Source organism: Microtus pennsylvanicus, chromosome 2 (assembly GCF_037038515.1).
Source record: "Microtus pennsylvanicus isolate mMicPen1 chromosome 2, mMicPen1.hap1, whole genome shotgun sequence".
Taxonomy (NCBI): Eukaryota; Metazoa; Chordata; class Mammalia; order Rodentia; family Cricetidae; genus Microtus; species Microtus pennsylvanicus.
The window spans coordinates 107,564,404-107,577,608 of NC_134580.1; positions in this window are offsets into that span (position 1 = coordinate 107,564,404).

The window sequence follows — 13,205 nt, forward strand, 5'->3', positions numbered from 1 at the left end:
GAACAATGTACACATAATAAATAATAAAGAAAACATTAAAAAAAAAAACGAGGGGCTAGAGAGATGGCTCAGTGGTTAAGAGCATTAGCTGCTCTTTCAGAGGTCCTGAGTTCAATTCCCAGCAACCACATAGTGGCTCACAACCATCTATAATGAGATCTGGTGCCTCTTCTGGTTTATATATGCTAACAGAACATTGTATGCATAATAAATAAATATAAAAAAAACAAAAACAGAAGCTTAACTACTTACCTAGTGCTACTTTTCTTTTCTTCTTTCTTTTTTTTTTTTTTTTGAGAGAGTAGTCATAACCCGTCTGCAATAGACTATGCTCCTCAGAAGTCATGTGTTGAGCCTGAGTCCAAACGTGGTGTCATCAAGAAGCGGGACTTTAGGGTGGTGATTAAACCACAGGGTGGAACCTTCATGCATAGGATCAGTGCTCTTAGAAGAGACTCCCAAAGAGCTCCCTCGGGCTCTGTCATATGAACAAAGTAGACCAGAGGATGGCCCTTCACTAGACACCAATCTGTGGGCATCCTGCTCTTGAACTTCCCAGCTTCCTGTGAGCAATACATTTCTGTTGCTTACAGACCACAGGTCTGTGGAATCCTGTTTCAGTGGCTTGCATAGACGAAGACACTAATGTGCTCGCTGTTTGCCAAACACAGAAAGTGAGGATGGCCCATGCTCTCAAACGCATATGGTTTTCACTTTAGTGAGGTAAAGTGGGATGACCTTGACCCATGGACTGAAAAGGTCCTGGGCTGAGCCTGCAACTCTCTGGCCCAGGATTCTTCCAGCTTGGGAGCAGCCGGTCTCTTCTGAGCCTTGGGTTCGCACCTGCAGAATTCAGGTAGCTTCACCGTTGTTAGAGATTACTAGAGGGAAGGAACCAGGGGGAAGGCTGAGAAGCAGTAAGATTTCTGAGAAAGTTAACCTTTTTCCAGTTTTATGAATGGCAGTACTCAGTGAATGATTACGGGAGAAACCACCAAGATGAAACAATGCTAAGGTTGCCTTTTGCTAAGTAACCACGCACGGCTGCTTCAGTGCACAGGAGGGAGTGGTGGCAATGACAAGCCAGGCTGGGCACAGTCGACATTTTCCCCTGTGAAGCAATGGAAAATAAAGCCAACGGATAGGAGGCCCAGTCATGGAAAGCCCTGGCTAGACAGAGCCACTGGCTTGTGTCCCCTAGGCAATGATAGAAAACAGTGGCTTGGAAGACTGTGCAGGCTGATTCTGGTGGGGTGCAGAGGCTGGGAAACAGCTAAGGTGTCAACAGATGAGCGGCTGGCCACACAGGACGGTGCGGGAAGGGCAGGAGAAACCAGAGTCTAGTCTAGGAGCCTGGTTCCATGTGTTCTTTTCTTCTCGCGCCTCTCTCCATCTGCTTCCTCCTCCTGTTCGTCTTCTCCTCCGCCCCCACAGCCCACATCAGCCCGGCATCCTTTACCACTTAAGTCAGCGTGTTGATGGCACTTAGCAAAGGCTTAGGATGGTCAAAATGTCGCCAGCAGGAGCTCCCTGGCAAACTCCGGCTGGCTGCCTTTGAGCGGGTCATGAGCTGAGGAGGGGCAGGCCCACCCTTTCTCTAGTGAGAATGTCAGCTCTGCTTCTCCCTCCCAGGAAGTCAGAGCCCTGGGCAGCACCTGACTGGAGGTGCAGCGCGGCCGGCTGGGCGAGAAGAGAAGCTGACACTTCTGGGCTGGCTGAGGGCTGCTGCTTCTTCCACTCCGTGAGGAGGAAAGCAGGTCACTGCACCCGGCCAGACACTGAGGGGCTGACCGATGCCTTAGGGGACTCAACCTAGAGAAGGATTTCTGGAATGGCTGCAGGCACGGCACTTCACTGAGGAAGGAAAACTGGTGAATCATAGTCCAGTCTAGGTGAAAAAGGGTTGGGTGTGGTCACCCTGCGGCCTTCAACCTTCTAACGCGGACCTTCCTTGGTATCTCACTTGCTGGTCTTTTTGTCTTGCCCTGAGCTTGAATTTGCCAGTCCCTGCTACGTTCCCTGTGCTCTGACTGCAGGGCGAAGATGTCCACAGCAGTATTCTGCTGGTATAGCTAAATAAATACATGGGAAAACAGAGCAGATCAACCAGACCCAGTGGCGGAGTAGACACCTTGAATAGTAAAGTTAAACTTGAATAGGAGGATCCCAGGGGATGAATGTAAGGATAAGGATGCGAGCTCTTCATCACGGGTTACACAACACAGAGTGGACTGGTCATGACTGATAATGGCCCACGGCATGTCTACAGAATTGGGCCACCTAGCACCCAGATAATCGAGGAAGAGGCAGGAGTGAGAGTGGAAGGAGCCAGTCATCTGGGTGAAACCACAGGATGTAGATTCCTGGGATGGGGAGTTGGGAGATTCAAAGAACAGTGGGCTTGAAACCGCAGAGTACCTAGCTGAGGGACACCGCTCTGGTTATTCCCGAGAGGGCTGCTGCTTGGAGGCATTGAGACATGGGGGGGGGGGTGTTACCTCGCTACAGCTGTTGGAAGGGCTACACAGCCTGTGTTGAGGATGGTGGGAGGAGACACTGGGCTAGTGGAAGTGCGCCTGGAGGTGGTGATTTCAGCGCAGACCAATCAGGTGAGACTCCTGGGGAGAGAGATGATGAGGGCTGGGGAAGGAGACTGCTCGGGACTTGGAGAGGTGGAGACCACACAGAGTCATCAGAGACCACGTTAAAAAGGAGTCTTGCTTGAGGGGGGAAGAGACAGCTCAATGGGTAAAATGCTTCACCTCACAAATGTGAGGACCTGAGTTCAATCCCCGGCACTGGTGTAAAAGGGGGGGGGGCATGACAGTATGCACTTCTAATATGAGCCTCCCTGGGGCTCAGCTGACTAGCCAGCCTCTCACACACATGCACAGGCACGCACACACACACACACACACACACACTCATACTGGGAGCTCCATCAGCATTTCAGTGATAGGGTACCTAGGAAGCCTTGAGAAAGGCCTGAGTGTCAGTAGGTCAAAAGTCACATGAATCATCTCAGCAGCTGGGGAGGCAGGAAGGCAGTGGGTAGGGACCACTGTCTCAGGGAACCTGGAGGTGTTTAGAGGTGAACTAGATGACAGGGAGAGAAGTCCTGGATCATGAGCCTGCTGGGGACAAAGAACACAACAAGGGTGAGAGGAGCTAGTGACACCCCCCCCACACACCCTGGGGTGGATGGAAATGCTAATCTTGGATTTCACAACAATCTGCAGTTCCCGTGTCCCTCAGTCTTGTGTCGGATCTTCTAGCCCCTGCTGGTGAAAGTCCCTGAGGCCCTGGTCTTCATTCCTGCAGGCAGAGGGAGATGTGAGGCCACTGGATGGATGGACCAAGAGCAGAGAGGGTGCTCTGAGCTCAAGGTTGGGATCCTAAGCACCAGACAGTACTCCTTTCTCCTTCTGCACCTATTCCTCCCCTGCCCCGCATCCCAGAGCCCAATTAGAGCTGCCAGCCACATGTCCAGAGGGTTGGAAACATCTGTGAAGTGTTCTGAGTGGTCCCTGCTAGATGCCCAAGAGTGATAGGAAATGAAAGTGGTACCCACCGGGAGGTGAGAGCAAGAGCTGGCTTAATCCTCAGTTATTTATTGGCAGCAAGATCCTTGAGCCAGCCTTTCTGAGTTGCCAACTACAGACTTACAGTTGTTGGCAGCAAAACTGTGTCTCTTCAGAGTTTGGTTACCCACGATGACCCCATAACAACCGCCATGCCAACGGCAGGCTCTGTGGAGGTGGGGATGTCAACAAGCAAGAAGGTGAAGGCGAGGATGACCTCACTGGGTAAGCAAACATACACCCCACATGGCTGGGGGAAGGCGGTGCTCATCAGCTGGGCTGTGGGAGGCTGCTGGGGAGAAGACAGACTGGGAAGAGGGTGGACGGAGGAAGGAAGAAACCCTGGTCTACAGAGCAGGGGCGGTGGAAATGGGAGAGAGACAATCTTGTTCAGAAATGACAGGTCCCAGGCTGGAAGGGGAAGGCAGAGGAAACGCTGCTTGGCTGAGGAGAAGAATCAAAAGATTTCAAAGAGCTGAGAGTTAAAAAGAAAGGCCGACACTGGAGAGGGAGATGTGGGTAGCCACGTGTGATCTGGAAGGGATTGGAAAACACCCCTCAGCCTTGGCCTGGGTGTTTCCTTCTGTGTGCTGAGTGGGTGTCTGTGTTGGTACATTATTATATAGGTAATGAAAACATCGCCGGGCGGTGGTGGCACACACCTTTAATCCCAGGACTCGGGAGGCAGAGGCAGGCAGACCTCTGTGAGTTCGAGGCCAGTCTAGTCTACAAGAGCTAGTTCCAGGACAGGCTCCAAAGCTACAAACAAACAAACAAAAAAACATCGTGCAGCTTACAACCCAGCCAATATAGTTGCACAAGGACAGACAGACAGACACACTTTATAGTAGACTATTATTATGCAGATAATCCAGGAAAACAATCAGGAAGACTGCAAAAGAATCCAAGATAGTGGTAACAGACCAAAGAACAGTTACATAAGTCCATGGTATGGTTTCATTTGATTAAAAAATAAAAACTATATATATTAGAGAAAATATAAAAGTGTGTGTGTGTGTGTGTGTGTGTGTGTGTGTGTGTGTGTGTGTGTGTGTGTAACTGTTAATGGTGATTATTTGGGGCATTAGATAGAAATCTGGGATTTCCAGGAGGTGTCCTTTTAACTGGGTAACCTTCTCTGTGAAGCTGTTTTTGAGACTATATTATTTTTAATACAGAATTTGGAGCTTTTCTTGCAGTAAATAATTTTACCAATTAGTCTGACAGATTTTGTCCTCTGCCCGTGGTAATGGGGCCGGAATTTTGGGCTCTGTGCATGCTAGGCAAGTGCTCTGCCATTGAGCCATATCCCCAGCCCTCTTCTTAAAAAAAAATAGCCATTATTGCTTATGTATAAGTGAAGTATGTGTATGAGGTCAGGTGGGGAGACATCAGATCCTTTGAAGTTAGAGTTACAGATAGTTGTGAGCTGCCTGGTGTGGGTGCTGGGAATTGAACTCAGGTCCTCTTTAAGAACAATATATGCTCCTAACCCTTGAGCTGTCTCTCCAGTTCCCTCAACCTTCTTTTTAATTTAAGACAGGCTCTCATGATGTTGCCCTGACTAGTCTTGAATTAGCAATCTTCTACTCTCAGCCTCTGAGTATTTGAAACGGTAGACTTTGTTTAGCCCAATGGTTACAATGACCATGATTTGAGAGCTAAATCGTCAAAGCACAAGTGGGTTCCTATGGACAATGGAATGGAGTATTCATAGTTGGGGCCATCTTGGAAGATGACATATTCTCATATTCTTTCCCCAGCCCTGTGGGTGTATACTTTGATTTGAATCAACACATGCAACACATGGTAATATCTATCTATCTATCTATCTATCTATCTATCTATCTATCTATCTATCTATCTATCCATCCAGTGCCCACTAGGGCCTATAGGACCAGAATCCTGGGTCTCACTATCTTATTTGCTAGCCATGTGACTGTGGGCACTGGGACTCTCATTATCTATAACACTTTCTTTGTGTACATTGCACAGTTGTGAAGAGGAAATGAAACAATGCTTCCAAAGGCATCTGGGACCCAGAGGGCAAATTCTGAAAGAATACTTAGGCTCTTGCAAATTATTGTTATTAAAAAGGCAAAGGAATTGTACAAGGTGACAACAGTTAAGAAGTTCAGTTCTCAGGGCTGGAGAGGTGGCTCAGAGGTTAACACTGACTATTTTTCCAGAGGTCCTGAGTTCAATTCCCAGCAACTACATGGTGGCTCACAACCATCTATAATGAGATCTGGTGCCCTCTTCTGGTCTGTAGGCACACACACAGACAGAACACTGTATACATAATAAATAAATCTTTTTTTTTTAAAAAAAAAGTTCAATTCTTTCAGTGATGGGATAGTAGAATAGATAATCCTGAAACTGAGTATATATCTCCACATATACACTTATGCATACATACATATTCACACTATACATAAATGTATGTATTTGAGACAGGGCCTTATTACATAAGCTGTCTTAAAATTTGTAGTCTTCCTACTTCAGGTTCTTGAATGCTGGGGCTACAAAGATGCACTACCAAACATGATTGAAATGGGTATTTTCTGAGGTAATAGTTAAATTGTCTGCAAGAAAAATAGTCACTTTGGAAAAATAAAACTGAAGTGAATCTGAAAATAATGAATAAGCTCACCAACTACAGAATCATTTCATTTCAAAAGATAGTAAACGTGATCTCCACAAAATCTGAATGACTGAGAAGGATAATGCGTGAACAAAATCCTGGTATTTGGGAGGCAGAGGAAGGAGGGTCACAAGTTCAAGGCCACCCTAGACTACTAACAAGACTATGTTTTAAGAACAAACAAATGGAGCTAGGGGCTGTAAATCAACTAGAAGAGGGCTTGCCTAGCATGCTCGAAGCTCTGAGTTTGGTTCCCAAGCCCTCATAACTAGGGAGGGTGGCTTACACCGGTAAACTTACTCCTGAAAGGGAGAAGCAAGAGGATGTAGAGTTCAAGACCATCCTTGGCTATGGAGTGAGTTCAAGCCAGCCTCAGACTCACAGACTTCATCTCAAGAACCAGCAAAAGCTACAGTCCGGGCCACACCAATCCAATCGGTATGCAAATGAGTGCTTTACAGATGCCAGATGCGGTGACAAGGAGAGGTGAGACAACTTGCCCAAAGGCGCGGTGGGCAAAGAAGTGGTGGAGCCTCTCGCTGTGGATGGTCTGATCTCCAAGCCTGTGGGGGAGTACAGTTGTAGAAACTCAGGAAAACAGGACTTAATATAGAGAAAAAGTGGCGGCTTTCAGCCTCTGACTGAAAAAGAACATATAAACACATTGTTTCTAAGCTTGCCTGTTGGCAAGAATCATTATTTTTGTCATTGTTTCCCAAAGGGCCACATGCATCCTAATCACACTGGGAGCTTGTCGGGTGTTCTGGGACTAGGGCTGCAGCACAGCGGAGGAGTGCGCTGTCCACACGCACAAGGTCCTAGGATGAACCACCACTGCTCCCTCCGCACAGACGATGCCCGGTTCTGGACACTGAGGGTGGGGACCTGGCGAGTTCCCTTGCTGCAGATCCATGACGGCACTCTGAGGAGCCCGGCAGAGGGCAGGACCTTTAGCCTCCATCACCGGAAATAGATTTCTCCAATGAAAAGGAAGAAGTAAAGCTTTGCTCATAACCTGAGTTTCCCCTGACAGCTGAAATCTATTCTCATTCTTGTTCTCTCCCCTCTTAACTCTTTTTTTCCTTTACCTTTTCCCTCTGTCAAGGACCTAACCAACCAAGGGCTTTCTACCACACTGGGTAAGTGCACTATCCTCCCTAGCCCGTGTTAGGTTTTTTTTTTGCTACACAGTCTTGCTCTGTGGCTCAGCATGGTATTAACTAGCTAAGGAACCCAGACTGGACTCCAGCTCATGACTCTCTGCTTTACTTCCTGAGCGCTGGAATTATGTGTGCACCATTTTCTTCAGCCTAGAGCACCTCTTGGGCCCCCAAACCCCTAGCTTAGAGACTAATAACACTATGATAAAATCCCCCTCACCCAGCCCCAAGACAGGCATTATTTTTCTGTCCATTGAGCCCTGTGGAGCTGTTCTTAAAGAATCCTCTTTTGGTGAAGGGATCAAAGGAACGAATGATCCCAATTCGACTGGAAGGGATGCTAGTAAAAGGGGTTCCTTGCGGTGGTGGGGTGACCTAGGGGACAGGTAGCCTGGCATAATCTCTCACGTTCTGGAAATGTTTGCTGAGTGAGGCATAAATCAGGGTCTACTAGCAGCCCGAGAGTGTGGTGTGGGCCAGGCCCACGAGTGGCAGGCCTAGCAGGGGCAGGGTGGGAGGAAGTGTAGAATGTTGACTTCTGTGCCGCTGTTGGTCTCACCGTGTTTCAAGTGCAAGAAAGGAGTCTGTGTTTTGTGAGGACACAGGCTGGTCAACCTTGGGGATCGAGACCACAGCAGGCTATCTGCTGACTGATTGAAGAGCTAGGGAAGCCATGCTGAGCCCAAAGCTGCCTCTCTGCTCCTGGATGACTGTGTGGATGACTCATGTCTTGCCACCCCCTCGCTTTCTCAGGCTGAAACCACATGTCCTGGGTTGTGGAGACAAGGAGAAGGATCGCCATGACATGGGTTCCAGCAATCCTTTTACCTCGGTGGAAGAGATGAGAAGACAGAGCATTGGTGAAAATGGCGAGTCCCTGTATAGGTCTCCTCGGAGACTTCTGATGTCTGAAGTCCTTCCGAAGAAGTATCTGAGAATGCTGTGTGGTCCTGAGGCTGGCTCAAAAGGAGAGCCAAGACATCTGGACCACTGCAGGATGTTAGAGAGCTGTGTTCCTTTTCCCACCGTCTGGGTCCTCTGCCACATCACACCCACACGTGTGAGTACGAGCCAGAAGGAAGCCACCACATGATGAGCTGTCAGGAAAGAGGTGCACAAGGTCTGGAGCGGGTAGGCCAACTCCTGTGTTGACAGGAAAATGGACCACTAGTTTCCTTGACACAACCAGGTCCAGCTGTTCATGCTTTGTACCGGCCTGAGATCTACCTCAGCTGTGCTCTCACATCAGCGTTTGGGTGGCTCGGTATGTGAAAGTTCTCTACTTCAGGTTCCAGGTTCCCCGGGATCTAGTGTGGACAATCATGGACACCCTGTGTGAGCTAGGGAGTAGGAAGATGTGAGGTCTGGAGACGGAGAGGTCAGCAGTATCCAGAGCAGATGGGGAAGTAGTGGGGATTGGACTCCTTCCTCGAATTATTACTTTTCTTGATTCTATTTGGTTTTAGAAACAGGATCCTGCTGTGTAGCCCAGGCTGGTCTAGAACTCAGGATTTTCCTGTCTCTGCATCCCAAGAGATTATTGGTGATTCTCCACCACCCTCCTCCCTCCCTCCCTCCCTCCCTCCCTCCCTCCCTCCCTCCCTCTCTCTCTCTCTCTCTCTCTCTCTCTGTGTGTGTGTGTGTGTGTGTGTGTGTGTGTGTGTGTGTGTGTGAATGAAGGCCAGGGGAGGATATTTGCTGTCTTCCTCTATTGCCCTCCACCTTACTACGTCTCCCATTTAGTCAGAAGCTTACTGTTTATATGACTGGCCAGAGAGCTCTAGGAATCCCTCTCTCTTGTCTCCTGCTCTCCCAGTGCTAGGGTTATGGACACATGCAGCCATGCCTGGCTTTTCACACGGGTGCTGGGGATTCAAACTCAGGTCCTTATGCTTGCACTTCAAGCGCTCTTATCCACTGAGCCATTGCACTAGCCCCAAACAGGGAGTTTGCCTTGCAAGACAGGTTTTCTTTTCCAGGAAAACTGTACAGGGTTTACTGCAACACCAAGGTCATGACACAACTTCATTTTAGAGAGAGCTAGTTTCCTGTCTTCTTACTCTAGGGAAATTGGGGCCAATCTTGGAGACAGGTATAGAAGTACCCCTTCCTTTTCCAACAGGGCTTGAAAAGGCTTTAAATATAGGCTATAAATAAATTCAAGAGTCAAATAGAAGAGAGGAATGAACCTGTCAAGTGAAAATCAGAGTTAGCACCCAAATCTACTTGCCTTGCCTCTGGGCTTCCTGGCACTGGGGGAGGGGTACCTGAAGTTTGTTAGGGCTTTAACTGGATTTAACCAGCTTCATGCTCTGTGCCTCAGCTCCTCTGTAAAATAAGATGAAAGTACTCACACAGCATTTTACATGAGATATGTGGTGGCACAGAGGAAGCATGTAATCACACTGCAGATTTTACAATTCTCTCGTCCTCCTGGGCACAGGGAAGTGGCTGTAGAGGAGAAGGTTATCCCTTAAGGGGTACCATAGGGGAATATTATTTTAAAGTGTGTTACTTTGTTTATGCTGTATTTGTTTAACTCTGTGAAGCTGTGATTCTTTGCTTGTCTAAAACACCTGATGACCTAGTAAAGAGCTGAATGGCCAATAGTGAGGAAGGAGAAAGGATAGGCGGGGCTGGGAGGCAGAGAGAAGAAACAGAACTTAGCAAAAGCAGCAATGAGAGAACAAGGAGAGGAAGACCTCAGGGACCAGTCACTCGGCCAGCCACGGAGTAAGAAGGAAAGGAAGACACACAGAAATAAGAAAGATAAAAGCCCAGAGGGAAAGGGTAGACAAGATGAGTAACGCTGGCAAGGAACAAGTCAAGCTAATGCCAGGCAGACGTAACTAAGAGTAAGCCTCTGTCTGTGATTTATTTGGAAGCTGGGTAGTGGGCCCCACAAAAAGTCAAAAGAGTAAAACACAACTGGGTGCCTTCCCATCTCTTCCAGGGATGGTCTCTTCCTCTGTTCCCTTCAAGTCCTATGGGAGGCTTCTGAAACCGTCATAGTTCCCAGTCTGGCTGCACAGGGAATGTGGAGTTTCCTCTTCACAATAGACTTTTTCCAGGATGTACATTCGTGTATACTGAATGGTGACTGCAGATATATTTCCTGGACTGTAAGTCTCTCTGAGCTCACAATGCCCATGTGTGGTATTGTCTCCTCCTTTTGTCTGGAATTCTGTGTGTGCGTGGATGGGGGTCTTGCCCCACAGAGCCTTGCTTTGTGTTCTGCAGTGCCAGGCAGGCTGTTTTATTCTGACCTCTGAGGGTGAAGGTAGGTGAGGGGTCTCAGACTTACGACTCAGCGGCAGGATCCTGTGGCCAGGGTGCTAAGGCTGGTGTTAGCAGTAGAATGATTGTCTAGCATGCAAGTCCTGCGTTCCATTCCCAGCACTGCAAATCATAGATGGCTTTTTCTTTGGGCCACCAGCTCACAAAAAACAACATGGAGACTTATTAATTAAAGCTTGGCCTATAGCTTTAAGTTGTAAGTTCTACTAGCACTTGTAACTTAAATTAATCCATTTATGTAGTGATATTTCATTTGTATCTTAATAACTAAAGCTTGCCTGAAGTTCAGAGAGTAAAACAGCTGCACTGGTCAGCTGTTTACTGTTGCAGACCAGGCAGTGGTGACACACACCTTTAATCCCAGTAGCCACACTAGTTTGCCATAGAAACCGGGCGATAGTGGTGTATACCTTTAATCCCAGCCCTAGTGAGGAATAATAATAATACGGGAGGAGACAGCTCTCACACACAGTCTCATTCCTCAGAATGAGGATCCTGGAGGCAGGATCACCATTTCCGATTGAGGTAGAGGTAAGAGTGGCTGTTTTGCTTTTCTGACCTTCAGGTTGAATCCCAATTTCTGTCTCTAGGTTTTTATTAATCGTGCTACACATTTATATTTATCTATGTTTTGCCTCATGACTCTCTCTCTCTGTGTGCCTTTAAGTCCTGCCTAACCTCTTCTTGCCTAGCCATTGGCCATTCAGCTCTTTATTAAACCAATCAGAAGGCACCTTGGCAAAGACACATCTTCACAGTGTACAAAAAGATTATTCCACAAAGCGAATAAACAAATGCATAAACAGACAAAACAAAAGTATTATTAGGGGCTGGAGAGATGGTTCAGTGGTCAAGAGTTCATACCAGTTCTTGCAAAGGACCTGAATTTGATTCCTAGGATCTGTATCAGGCAGCTCACAATTGCCTGTAACTTCAGTTCTAGGGTTACTTGGTACCCGTAGCCTCCACAGGTTTCTGCATTCAAGTGCACATACCCATCCACACATATTTCAAAGTAAAAATAAATATTAAACAAAACGACAACCCTGTGAGGAGTCAGAGTTCAAGCTTGGATACTCACACGCTGTGTATCACACTGCTGCCCCCACCTCTCTGGCAGCAGCCGATTTCCTTGGCTTCTCCTGCAGCAGGAAGTTGGAAAGAACTCTTGGCCCTGATGGCTGGAGAAAGGAAGGTGCTGGGGGACTCTGCTCATGGCTAGCTGTTAAATAAAGAGAAAGGGGATTTCGATGCCTTACAGTCTGATCATGTACTCCTCCCAACAGTCCTGTGAAGGAGGGACCCTTCATCTCTTCTCTTTAAAGCTGAACTAGTCAGGTAAAGGATGTGTTTGCCCTGAGACTAGCTAACAGCAGGGCAAGCAGTCAGGCTTCAGACCGTGTTTAATTGCTTAGCAATAGGCTTCCGAAGCCCCAAGAGCATGTTTGTACCAAGGCCTCCATTCTAACATGGGCCAGATCCCCTCGGCTGACTACTTTCCCCAGCACTGTGTGCTGGCTAAGGTTCTTCATGTGCTGTTCAACTTTCATTCTCGCGCTGTAATAAAACACTCTCGACAGGAAGCAATTTAGGGAAGCAAGGGTTTCCTTTAGCTTGTAATTCCAGGGTAGAACCATCACTGTGGGGAATGTCAAGGTGACAGGCGCTTAGAACGGCTAGTCACATTACAGCCACGTGAGTGCCCGCACGCTCAGTGCTAGGCTAGTTCTCTCCATTTCTTAACATCTACTTTTATTCGATGTGCTTGCCTGAATGTTATGTCTGTGGACCACATGCATGACTAGTGCGTACAGAGGTCAAAGGAGGGTGTCGGGTCCCCTGGGGCTGGAGTTATGGACGATTGCGGGCCACTGTGCGGATATCGGGAATCAAACTGGGGTCCTCCGTAAGAACAAGTGCTCTTATGTCTGAGCCATCTCTCCAGGTCCTTCTCTACTCTTATAGAGTTCAGGGACCCAAACCGGACATGCTGAGAATTTTATGTCAACTTGGCGCAGGGTGGAGTTATCTGAGAGGGAACCCCAATTGAGATCAGGCTGTAGGCAAGCCTGTAGAACATCATCTTAATTGGTGATTGACAGGGGAGGTCCCAGCCCATTGTGGGTGGTGCCATCCCCGGGCTGGCTGACCAAGACGCCAGGAGCAAAGCCAGAAAGCAACACCCTCCATGCCCTCTGCATCAGCTCCTGCCTCCAGGGTTCTGTCCAGTGTGAGTTCCCACCCCGGCTTCCTCCAGGGCTGAAGACGTGCTGTGAGTGTACGTCTTGGTTTTTGGTTGCTTTTTGGTTTTGCGTTTCATCATGGCAAGACACCAGGGGAAGGTGGCACATATTTTCAGGCTTTGGTTTTCCACGCCAATTAAGACAGTTCTCTACAAACACGCCCACAGTCAACCGGATCCAGACAAGCCCTCACTGACTCTCTCCCCAGGTGCGTCTAGGCTGTGTCAAACGGAATATTGAAACTAATAGCCCGCTGTGGTGGCAAACGGCTTTAATCCCA